At 42.9% G+C, this 12,498-nt stretch overlaps 1 protein-coding gene across 1 annotated transcript in view; it reads left to right on the top strand.

Moving 5' to 3' along the window:
- Positions 1 to 12,498, top strand: part of LOC117351074 (G-protein coupled receptor 22-like) — a 117,602-nt gene that overhangs the window by 82,570 nt on the left and 22,534 nt on the right. Inside the window, exon 2 of the mRNA XM_033925786.1 lies at positions 11,356 to 11,485. The gene's annotated coding sequence lies outside the window, so the exon portion shown is untranslated. The remainder of the gene's footprint in view (positions 1 to 11,355; positions 11,486 to 12,498) is intronic.

Below are 12,498 nucleotides of genomic sequence, written 5' to 3'. Positions count from 1 at the left end.
AAATATTTTCCTAGATTGCCTGCTGAGCATAAGTTGCTTTAGGATATTTTTTTGGACTGTTTGGGATCAGGGCCAGGACTAGTAAAGATAAGAGACCATCCGAACCTTTAATCCTGCACTCGGTCAACAAGCGCACGTTATTATTTTTTCAAAGATTGTCTCTCTATTGTCTGATGAGCTGTACCCATTTCAGTATCTCATTTAAAATCGTTTAATTACCCCCTTTCATTAAGCTGCGTTAGGGTTTTTATCACCAGTTGCTGTGGTAAAAGCGCCAACACTTATAGGATCTCCATGAGCGTCGGAGCTTTTACCACCGTGGCCGGCGATTTTTTAAAAAAACTGTAACGTGGCTTGATAAAAGGGGGCCTAAATTCCTTTGGAAAAACAAACCTCCGAGGATAGTCACGAAAACACTTAGCTACTAATGATAAGGGTGGAGTTAACTGTCCTGATTTTTCTTCTTATCATACTTCTGCTTTGTTTCGCTATGGTATCTATTGGTTAAGATCAGATGTGCAGGAACAAGAACCTCTGTGGTTTTACATTTACTCCCAACTTGTATAAGAAGATAAGACTAGCCTTACTGGGTCAGACCAATGGTTCATCAAGCCCAGTAGCCTGTAATCACGGTGGCCAATCCAGGTCACTAGTACCTGGCCAAAACCCATGCTACTGATCCAGGGCAAGCAGCGGCTTCCCCCATGTCTTTCTCAAGAACAGACTATGGACTTTTCCTCCAGGAACTTGTCCAAACCTTTCTTAAAATCAGCTACGCTATCCGCTCTTATCACAACCTCTGGCAATGCGTTCCAGAGCTTAACTAGTCTCTGAATGAAAAAAAGATTAGGGTTGCCAGAAACTGCCGGTGTTTTGGAAAGTCTGCCCAGGAACCCGAACAGTTCTCTAAAATGGGGAAAGCGTGGCACAGTGGTTTTAACCCACGCTGCTCCTTCTGACCTTGGGCAAATCACTTAATCCTCCCTTTGCCCCAGGTGCATTAGATAGATCGTGAGCCCACCGGGACAGACAGAGCAAATGCTTCAGTAGTTGAGTAAATTCTTGTAAACCGTTCGGAGCTCCCCTGGGAGAACGGAATCAATCAATCTACTATATTACAAATGTATGAAGTTAGTTCAATACAAAGATCTCACTTGTTTGACCATCACTGGCCCATTTTGCAAACCAAAATGTAGCCTAGAGTCTTACGAGATGCTGCAGTGTACCCCCTACTTTCATAGCAGTGAGTTGCACAAAAATTAATTCAGTGGAACCTTGCTGTAATGAACTCTAAATTTGTGGCGTTTCCTTTATAATGAAATTATCTTGATGTCTTTCTCTCCCACTCGCTCTCTTTGCATCCAGTATGCTGCTGACTACCCAGTTCCTAGCAAGACATTTCAAGGTGTGCGTTGTCATGTCCTTCAACCCCCTCCCCTTCTTTTTGAAGTATGGGATGATGTATGAGGGGTGTTGTGGTTTAGAGAATGACACGGGGACAAATTTTTTCCCCGTCATCGTGGGAACTAATTTTCCCGTCCCGTCGAGTTCTTTTCCTGTCCCTGCCCCATTCTTGCAAACACTGTCCTCATCTGCACAAGCTCCAAACACTTTAAAATCCTAAGTGATTGAGGCTTGTGCAGTTAAAGCAGAGCTTACAGGAATGGGGCAGGGGCAGAGGCAGGGACAGCGACAAAACTTAGTGGGACAATTCGGGGAAATTGAGTTCCTGCAAATTTGTCCCCGTGTAATTCTCTGTGGTGGTTGGCTTAATACACTGGTGAAAGGAGAGAGGCTTTGAAGGTTATAGAGGTATCAGTCCTCTCTTAATAAGCAGTTGACACCCAGAACCAGATGTCTGCTTTGCACAGCCATTGATCCTACAAAACGGAAATCCTTGTTCCTGCTTCTGTTAGCACAAATAGGTGTTGCATAGTTTATTCAGACTATAAAACATTGACACCATTATGCTAATAAAGTTATGGCTCTCAGATAACTCATGTGTCAAACATATATCACTTGGAGCTGAAACAACTGCTGTCTTCCTGTTACAACCTCCTCCCTCCTTGAGCCACACAATTGTGCAGCTGTTATAAGCAGGTGACAGCAGAGCGCTCTCTCCAACACGCTTTGAAGGGCCCATTTTCAAAGCCCTTAGACACACAAAGTACTATAGTCAGTGGCATAGTAAGAGGTGGGCATGGGGGGTGAGCCGCCCCGGGCGCGGTCTTCCTAAGGGCACGGCACCCCTCCGCCTCTCTGCCCCCCCGTACCTATTTGACATCCCCGGCGCGAGGTTGCCGTCTGCATTGGCGCCCTCTCTGATTTCACTTCCGGGACCTGCGAATCCCTTCATAAAGGTGGTTAATAAATCCCAATTAATAAATAAAGAAACATAGGTTTTAAATTCTTTTGGAACTCGCTTGTTAGGTGGACTATACGTTTTTTAAAGAAAGAAAGAATACATGATAAGTGAATAACACATGTTTCAAAGCAGCCGAGATAGCTAATACGTGTTAAGTCCTGTCTGAAATACTTAATGGGAAATGATAGGCACGTGAGAGAAAGAGAGAGATAATGGTTACTGTGGATGGGCCATTTGGCCTTTATCTGCCATCATGTTTCTATAATCATAAAGCTCTATGACCTCACAATGCAGGTATAAAGAGCCTTAGCCTATAGGAAGAGGAGATGCAAATGTTAAGAGCCTTAGCCAATAGGGAGAGGAGGAGATAGTGGATGCTGCGGATGGGCCATTTGGCCTTTATCTGCCATCATGTTTCTATAATCATAAAGCTCTATGACCTCACAATGCAGGTGTAAAGAGCCTTAGCCTATAGGAAGAGGAGATGCAAATGTTAAGAGCCTTAGCCAATAGGGAGAGGAGGAGATAGTGGATGCTGCGGATGGACCATTTGGCCTTTATCTGCCATCATGTTTCTATAATCATAAAGCTCTATGACCTCACAATGCAGGTGTAAAGAGCCTTAGCCTATAGGAAGAGGAGATGCAAATGTTAAGAGCCTTAGCCAATAGGGAGAGGAGGAGATAGTGGATGCTGCGGATGGGCCATTTGGCCTTTATCTGCCATCATGTTTCTATAATCATAAAGCTCTATGACCTCACAATGCAGGTGTAAAGAGCCTTAGCCTATAGGAAGAGGAGATTCAAATGTTAAGAGCCTTAGCCAATAGGGAGAGGAGGAGATAGTGGATGCTGCAGATGGGCCATTTGGCCTTTATCTGCCGTCATGTTTCTATAATCATAAAGCTCTATGACCTCACAATGCAGGTGTAAAGAGCCTTAGCCTATAGGAAGAGGAGATGCAAATGTTAAGAGCCTTAGCCAATAGGGAGAGGAGGAGATAGTGGATGCTGCGGATGGGCCATTTGGCCTTTATCTGCCGTCATGTTTTAAAGCTCTATGACCTCACAATGCAGGTGTAAAGAGCCTTAGCCTATAGGAAGAGGAGATGCAAATGTTAAGAGCCTTAGCCAATAGGGAGAGGAGGAGATAGTGGATGCTGCGGATGGGCCATTTGGCCTTTATCTGCCGTCATGTTTTAAAGCTCTATGACCTCACAATGCAGGTGTAAAGAGCCTTAGCCTATAGGAAGAGGAGATGCAAATGTTAAGAGCCTTAGCCAATAGGGAGAGGAGGAGATAGTGGATGCTGCGGATGGACCATTTGGCCTTTATCTGCCGTCATGTTTTAAAGCTCTATGACCTCACAATGCAGGTGTAAAGAGCCTTAGCCTATAGGAAGAGGAGATGCAAATGTTAAGAGCCTTAGCCAATAGGGAGAGGAGGAGATAGTGGATGCTGCGGATGGACCATTTGGCCTTTATCTGCCATCATGTTTCTATAATCATAAAGCTCTATGACCTCACAATGCAGGTGTAAAGAGCCTTAGCCTATAGGAAGAGGAGATGCAAATGTTAAGAGCCTTAGCCAATAGGCAGAGGAGGAGATAGTGGATGCTGCGGATTTGGCCTTTATCTGCCATCATGTTTCTATAATCATAAAGCTCTATGACCTCACAATGCAGGTGTAAAGAGCCTTAGCCTATAGGAAGAGGAGATGCAAATGTTAAGAGCCTTAGCCAATAGGGAGAGGAGGAGATAGTGGATGCTGCGGATGGGCCATTTGGCCTTTATCTGCCGTCATGTTTCTATAATCATAAAGCTCTATGACCTCACAATGCAGGTGTAAAGAGCCTTAGCCTATAGGAAGAGGAGATGCAAATGTTAAGAGCCTTAGCCAATAGGGAGAGGAGGAGATAGTGGATGCTGCGGATGGGCCATTTGGCCTTTATCTGCCGTCATGTTTCTATAATCATAAAGCTCTATGACCTCACAATGCAGGTGTAAAGAGCCTTAGCCTATAGGAAGAGGAGATGCAAATGTTAAGAGCCTTAGCCAATAGGGAGAGGAGGAGATAGTGGATGCTGCGGATGGACCATTTGGCCTTTATCTGCCGTCATGTTTCTATGATTCTAATAGTGGTTAGTTAGAAATTTTATTTGTGCTTTGGCCATTTGTAAACTGACATATACGTAGCGCATGGATGTCTAAATCCCAATTTTATAAAGTCAGAATAAGGACATCTAAATCTGCAGTGTGTCCATATGACAAAGGGGGTGTAGTCTGGATGTATTGGGGGGAGAACTAGGGAGGAGCCAAAATACAGACATTCAGCTCAGATTGCAGAAGGGGAAGAGATGGCCAAGTTTCAACTTTAATTAAAATTTGATTGATCGCCTAATCATAAAATTCAAGGGGGAACCATGCAAATACCATAGACATGACTTACGGGACAGATAGAACCATATGGAAGGAAGGGACAGAAGTAAAATAATTGATAGAAAATGAGACAAATGTAACTAAAGGAGGGGTTAAAAGAAATCGGAAGTCTGGAATAGAGTGTGCCATCTTGACTTAAGGGTGCATTTTAACTTGCACTTAAATCTATCTATATGACGTTCTTCTCTTAAGTAAATGGGTAAGGAATTCCACAATTGATGTATTGTCTGCATGTGTTAATGGTTTTAAGGGAAGGAACAGTCAGCGGATGTTGATCATTGGATCTAAGTATTCTCGTGGGGGCGTAAGGGATCAAGACTATCAATGAAGGCTGGGACTTTGTAAAGCAGCGACTTCAGGGTTAACAAGCATAGTTTATAAATTTACCTATCAGGAACATATCAATAATATCGTTAAAAGTTGCTTTTATCGCTTGCGCTTAATCCGGTCAATGTCTAAATATCTAGAGATAAAATCTCTAAACATTTTAGTCCATTCTCTCATAATTTCGAAACTAGATTACTGTAATTCATTGTTTTTAAACATAACATACAAGGAACAAAGGCGACTACAAATTATACAAAATATCGCCATTAAATTAATCCATCATGGGAAGAAATACGACCACGTAACGCCTTACCTAATAAATTCACACTGGTTACCTATTAACCAAAGAATAACATATAAAATAGCTTTATTAGTATTTAAAACTACAACTACCAATGAACCACAGTTCATTGACCGCCTTCTAATTCCACAAACCTCAAATCGTTTTCTCCGATCTAATACACAAGATCTATTAATGGTCCCCTCATTAAAAACAATAGGAACCAGACGCCACGACATCTTCTCAGTTAAGGCACCGCTTGTTTGGAATACCCTTCCTTTGTATATTAGAAATACTAAAGATCTCAACTCATTTAAAAATAATTTAAAAACATTCCTCTTTAAAGCTGCATTTAACCTCTAAATTCTCACCCTTCCATGTAAATTTTAATTTCAGTTTCTTAAACCCTAACCCTAATGTTTTTACCCTCCCCCTTCAACCTTCTTTTTCTCCGCACTAGGAATCAAAATTTTGTAACTTTTTCCCTCACGTTCTCTCCAATTTACTCCAGTTTTGTAGTAATTGTCAGTATTGTCAGTCTGAAATTGACCTGTGATATTTATTGTAGAAACTTTATTAATATTTTTAATGTTTGGACCCAATTGTACATTTTATGTAATTCGCTTAGAAATATTAAGCGAACCATCAAATTTAAATAAAACTTGAAACTTGATTCAATGCGACACCAGAACCAATGAACGTTTTCGAGGAGTGGCGAAACATGGTCGAATTTCTTTGCTTTCATAATGAGTTTGATAGAGGCGTTTTGGATTAGTTGTAGGCGTCTTAATTTCCTTTTGAGCAATACCCTTAAACAGGGCATTACAGTAGTCGATTTTAGAGATGACCAATGAGTGGATTAATGTGTTAAGTGATTTGGGTTCTAACCATTTGGAAACCGAACGAATTTGCCGTAATCTGAAAAATGTAGATTTGACTACACTACTGATATGCTCACGATAAGACAGTCTCTGATCAAATATAACCCCTAAAATTTTAATAGAAGTGTCCATATTTAGACCTGGAAATTGGCACATGCTTTCGTGGTCTTGTATCTTTTGATATGACTATGGTGGAGGTTACTGAGCACATAACAACATATTATACAATACATCACGTATTTAATTAAATTGAATTTTATCTATGTATAATTGATGAAAGTTCTCAGAAACATAGTACACTTCTCCCTCAGTATTAGCAGTTTCAGCAATCGCAGTTTCGATTATTCACGGTTTTTAGCTTGCTGGCTCCTCCCCTCAAATTACATCAGCTTGCATAGAGAAATCGCTGATTCCAAGCGTTTACAGAGAAAATTGCTGATTCCCGGCACTTTCTTCACCATGTTTTGACTCCTTCAGGAACAGACCAGGCCTCCCACCATGTTATTTGCGGTTTCACTATATTCAAGATTGTTTTTAATAGAAAACAGCGGATAACATCTGAAAAAGTTATTCGTGGTTTTTCTGTATTTGCGGTTCTGTTAATCCCCTATCACTGCGAATACGGAGGGAGAAGTGTACAGTGGAACCTTGTTTTGTGAGCATAATTCATTCCAGAAGCATGCTCGTAAACCAAAGTGCTCATATATCAAAGCGAGTTTCCCTAAAGAAAGTAAGGGAAACTCGTTTGATTCATTCCACATCCCCTAAAAATCCCCCCCCCCTCCGAGGCCAGTGGCGCACTTCCAAACCCGAGAACCAGTATCGCTCCCCACCCCCACCCCCGCGAAATGGCATCACCCAAACCCTTACCGCGATCGAGCACCAGCCCGCAGCACCAACCCACAAGACGCTGATTCTGCTAGGCCTTGAGCATCTGCGCAATGCCAAGGCCTTCTGGCTCCTGCTCTCTCCGAGATTCTAATGAGATTTTTGAACCACGGCAGCGATATTTTAATAGACATATTAAGTGGAAATAGGAACCAATTTACTGAGCCATCTTGCTAAGGGAAGCTGAGGATGGCAGGGTGACTAGGGTTGGAGCAGGCTGCCTATGTGAGAGTGTTTGTATTTTACCATTATACTGAACTATTACAAACCTAATTGGAGAACTGAAAGGAATATCACATTAGACAGGTGTCTTTTTATTAGGGGTCAGTCTCAGTAAAAAGGTTCCCTCTATAAGATATTTATTGATTGATTCATATTACTTCCATTGACTGATTGATTGAGTTATATTACTTCCAAAGAAGACATCAGGTTCCATAATTTTCTTTGGTAACTGGAGCATAGATTTTGCAGAGAGGTGTGCAGAATTCTGGAGCCAAAATTTGGGCATGCTCTGACAGATTTGCATAATATGTCCACGTCCCATAGAAATATGGAAGCATGATGGCAGATAAAGGCCAAATGGCCCATCTAGTCTGCCCATCCGCAGTAACCATGGTTACATATCGGGCTTAATTTCTGGACGTGAAAAGGAAGAAGAGGAATCTGCTGGGTCAGCAAACAAAAGGAACGAGTTACTTGAAGATACTGACTCGTAAGTGGAATATATATTATTATGTATGAGAACATGGAGAGACTTGAATGGTTCTTCATCACCCAGTGGGAAGGAGACAAGAAGTTGCAAGAGCAGAAAAGAGACAAATAGGATCCTGGGTCCACAGCAGTTAAAAAAAAAAAAAATTATAATCTACATCAAAACTGTTAAGAAAAAGTGACTGCGGGCAAGCAGAAAGCGTGAAGGAGAACAAAAGACAAAAGCAGCTGTGAAGTAAAAAGTCTGGAAAGCGGTGAGTGTAGAATAGATTAGAAGGAGTGAAAGGACAAGAAATGAGAGAAGAAAGAAATCCTAAAAGACTTATTGAGGGATGAATCCCCTGAAAGAAATATTCCCTGCTCTGCCAGCACTGACCGTCTGACGATCAGCTCATTTTAAGCAAATACGAGACAAAAGTAAGCTTCTAACAGAACCTGAGAAAGAAGAGAATGGCACAAGCCCCTGCAATAAACAATATATCACACAGGTACCCGCATGGAAAAGATGTCCAGGATGAGGGGACCCTACTCCAGCCCTTCCTACAATCCGGTCTATATTAATCAATGCAGAAACTATGATGAAGGGCATTGCACGCGGGAGAGATCAAAGTTGAACTGACAGAAAAGACTACTTCTACTACTACTATTAATTATTTCTAGAGCGCTACCAGACATACGTAGCGCTCTGCAGAGTCGCAAAAAAGAAAAAAAAAAGACGGTCCCTGCTCGAAAGAGCTTACAATCTAAATAGACAAGACAGAAGCAGGATGTCATGGTTACAGTTAAGGGGAACGGTTAATCAGCTGGCTGGATTAGAGGGGAGTACAGGACAATCAAGCCATTGTGACATCACTGATGAGGTTGGCGCTTATTGGTGGAAGGAAGCATTGTGACATCACAAGCTCAGCTCTGCTTCCCAAAGAGAAACAGGATGTCATGGATACAGTTAAGGGGAGCAGCTGGCTAGATTGGTGGTCAGTAGTGGCATAGCCTGGGGCGGAGGTGCCCCCGCCCTTTTCTCCGTTCCCCCGATCCCGTCTGCCACGCGAGCCCTCCTTCCCCCAAACCTCTAGTTGAAGTTTTTGATTGCGGCAGTCAACAACATGCTCCTTGCGATCCCTGTCAGCTCTCCCTCTGACATCACTTCCTATGCGCGGCACCTGGAAATGACGTTGGCAGGAGAGCTGATTTGGGCACAAAGAGTACATTCTTGACCACCGCAAATGCTTTTATGACTAGTTTTTTAGCCTGTTACATTAACGGGTGCTAGAATAGATGTGTAGATTCCTTCCTTCCTCCCTCCCTCCCCCCCCTGTCCAGCAGTACCCCTTTTATGATTCACTTGCATCTTCTAATTTTGCCGTCTTATGCTCCTTCTCTTCTGAGCAGAGGAAAGGGCTGTTAGCTCTCAAGCTAGTCAAAAAATGTTATCAAAGTTAACCCCCCCAAAAAATTTTGCTTTGTTTTTCTTCTACCCGTATATTTTGCAGCAAGACAGTGCGAGCGAGACCCTGAGGATGAAGAGTGGTCGATTTTCAGACGTGAAAGAAAATAGAAGGAGCAAATGAAATAGTTAAAAATTTCTACGTTTTTATATATTTTGCGGAATTTGATTTCAGATCATGGGAACAAGTAGGCAAGTGACCACCAGTAACACTAGGAGACCTCATAGGAACAAAACCTATGATTTGAGGGGGGGGTGCTGAAAAGTCCTCAGCCCAACCAGCCAACTTCCTAAATTCCGAGCGTTATTTTGCCAATGTAGCCGAGTGTAAGTGCCAATTTGCAGAAACAAAATTCTATGTTTTTGACGTTTCAGTTCATTGATTGGAGCCATTCTCTTCTCAGTTGGGCTGAGAACTTTTCAGCACCCCCTCATAGAATTAAAAAAGGTATGGGAGAAAACCGCAGAGGAGCTCTAAAACATAAATGACTCACACTTGGTGAAAAAAAGCATAGAGTGATATTTACAACCTTAAGAAAACAAGTGGCGCCCGGGGCGCTGATGACGCTCCCCCGCTCTCTTCCCCGCATGAGTGCGCGCCCCACGCTTCCCTATACCCTGTACCTTTTTAATTTCTCCAGCGTGAGCCAGCATGCCCACGTCGGTGTCGACTTGCCCTATGATATCACCTCCTGGGTGCGGGTCCCGGAAGTGATGTCAGAGAGAACACCGATGCCAATGTGGGCAGCAACGTCATGTCAGGGAAGTACAAAGGTACGGGGAAGACAAGGGAGGGATGACACACAGAGTAGGGAAAGGAGTGGGTGGCAGAGAGGAGGAAGGCTGCTATGCCCTTAGGAAGACCGCGCCCGGGGCGGGCCACCTCCCCCCTCCCACATCCCCTTACTAAGGGCTCCTTTTACAAAGGTACGCTAGCGTTTTTATCCCACGCACCGGATTAGTGCACGCTATCCGAAAAACTACAGCACGCGCTATTCCACGCATTAAGGCCCTAACGCACCTTTGTAAAAGGAGCCCTAAGTCACTGGAGGGGAGGGGGAGCCTGCAACCCTAACCACCTCAATGGTCTCTTATCTGCCCTCATTTCCTGTATTCACTTCCCACATGTAAGTCTAAGACCAGCTGTGTCCTTGAGCGTCACCTTAATCCTGAAGCCGCTATTTCACTTTCTCCAAGAGAACAATGTCTTCCAAGGCTGGATTTATCGTTTAATAATGTCTTCATGAAGTTTCTATTATTTTCTTTTATCTTCACATGAAAGTGAAAGTATCCCTTGTGACCCTATAAAGCAAAAAAAAGCAATGGGTTCATGGGAGAAGCGGCATCACTCCCATAGAACGAGCCATAGAACGAGCGAGTTGAACATTAAATGTTAAAACCACCATCAGAGTGGTTCAGAGTAACTGGGTTTACATTTGCAGCGGGGCTGCAGAGGCTATGGGCCAGGGTCACAAATCCCTCTGGCCTTTACCCGTCTCTCTGCTTTACAACATTTAAATCCATTTAGGGGGGGGGGGTCTTAGCAGGGAGTAGACTTTGGAGGGGGTATAGTTTTTATGTGAGCTAGGTGTATAGAAAAAAAACCTGTCTTTCCCAGGGATGCAATCTGTAAATGCATTAGAGAAAGTGGAATATTGAGAACACACATAAATCTTGTGATTTTGTATTCAATGTTATAATGTATGCTACTTTTTGTTTCTGGGGAAGTCTTTCTTGATAAGAATTATTTTTTTAAAAAAACATTTAAATCAATTAACAATGCCATTATCTTTCATGCAAATGAGTTACCAGAGATTTATTATCGCATGCTACGTAAAGGACCCTGTAAAACTCATTGCTTCAATAGATATATTGGTCAAATTAGCACTTTTAGGCCAAATCATTTTTGCCTGTATTTTCTTGTTACTATGAATAATGATAACCAGCGAATTGTGGAATGGAGCAGAGTTAAAGATACTTGCTCACGTGTCTCTCTCTCTCCTTCTCGGCTTCCTTTTTGCAGGTGGATTCAGATTCGGGGATGTCGAAATGGGGGCAGATCACCCTGAAGGAGGAGGAGAAACTTTCAGCAGAAATGTAGCAGGGAGGAGGAAATAGATTTTGTTCCCCCGAGGAGAGGCAGCACTCGCACAGTGAGTCAATGTTCCTGATGTTAGGGACACTGAGAACAAAGGGGGGCGTGTGTGGCAGATGTTCTACTCACATCTGTCTCTGTATTTCTGCTGGATTGAAGGGCAGCGTGCATTCTTTGCAGGCTGTAGGACCTTCTCATTGCACCGGTGACCCGTCAAAAGCGCACCAGACTTTGGCACATCGACAATCCTGTGGCGACATATGCGCGCCGCCACTTTTAAGGCTTTCCGTTTGCGCTGTGAGGGTTTGTGGGGGAAGACTTTGCGCTCCCATTGGGGAACCTCCCAACTACACTGAAAACTACCAAAAACGGGAGTTTTCAGTGTACTTGGGGGGGGGGGTTTCCTCCCCCAATGGGAGCACTTGTAAATGTAGTAGGGGTTCCCCCCCCACACCGCTAATGGAAAGCCTTAAAAGTGCACAAATATCGCTGCGGGATTGTCGTCGTGCCAAAGTCCAGTGCACTTTTGACGGTGTACCCATAGCACCAGCCTAAGAAATTCAAAGATGGTAAAAGAAATGCGCTTTGGGACATCTGGGGTCTCTTCTCACAGAGTTAAGCTATGTCCTCTCCCAGGAGTTTTTTGTGTAGGAGATGTCACAGTCTTCAGTTGTCTTTGTGCAAAGAGACGACTATTACATATCCCTGATATAGCACTGAAAGGCGTAGGCAGCACTGGACATTTTGACATTTATGGACGGTCCCTGCTCGGAAGAGCTAGTGGACTAGTTCCTGCACCTGGACATTCCTTTTTGAGGATCTGTGCGGATTGAGGTTTGTCTACATTTCTTATTTGTTTGACTTTTTTTTTTTTTTTCCATATCTTTATTCATTTTTAAACATCAACATCAAGTGCAACATATTATTGAACAATATACAAAATAAACAGCACTTAATTCCATCAGATGATATAATAAATTCATATCCTTTTTCCCCCACCCTTCCATTCATACAGTATAAAAGTAAGCAAAAGTAATACAAATGATCAAGACCAACAAATTACAATGAAAT

Source organism: Geotrypetes seraphini, chromosome 17 (assembly GCF_902459505.1).
Source record: "Geotrypetes seraphini chromosome 17, aGeoSer1.1, whole genome shotgun sequence".
NCBI lineage: Eukaryota > Metazoa > Chordata > Amphibia > Gymnophiona > Dermophiidae > Geotrypetes > Geotrypetes seraphini.
The sequence above is the reverse complement of the archived record's forward strand: the minus strand, read 5'-3'. Positions and strand labels throughout refer to the sequence as shown.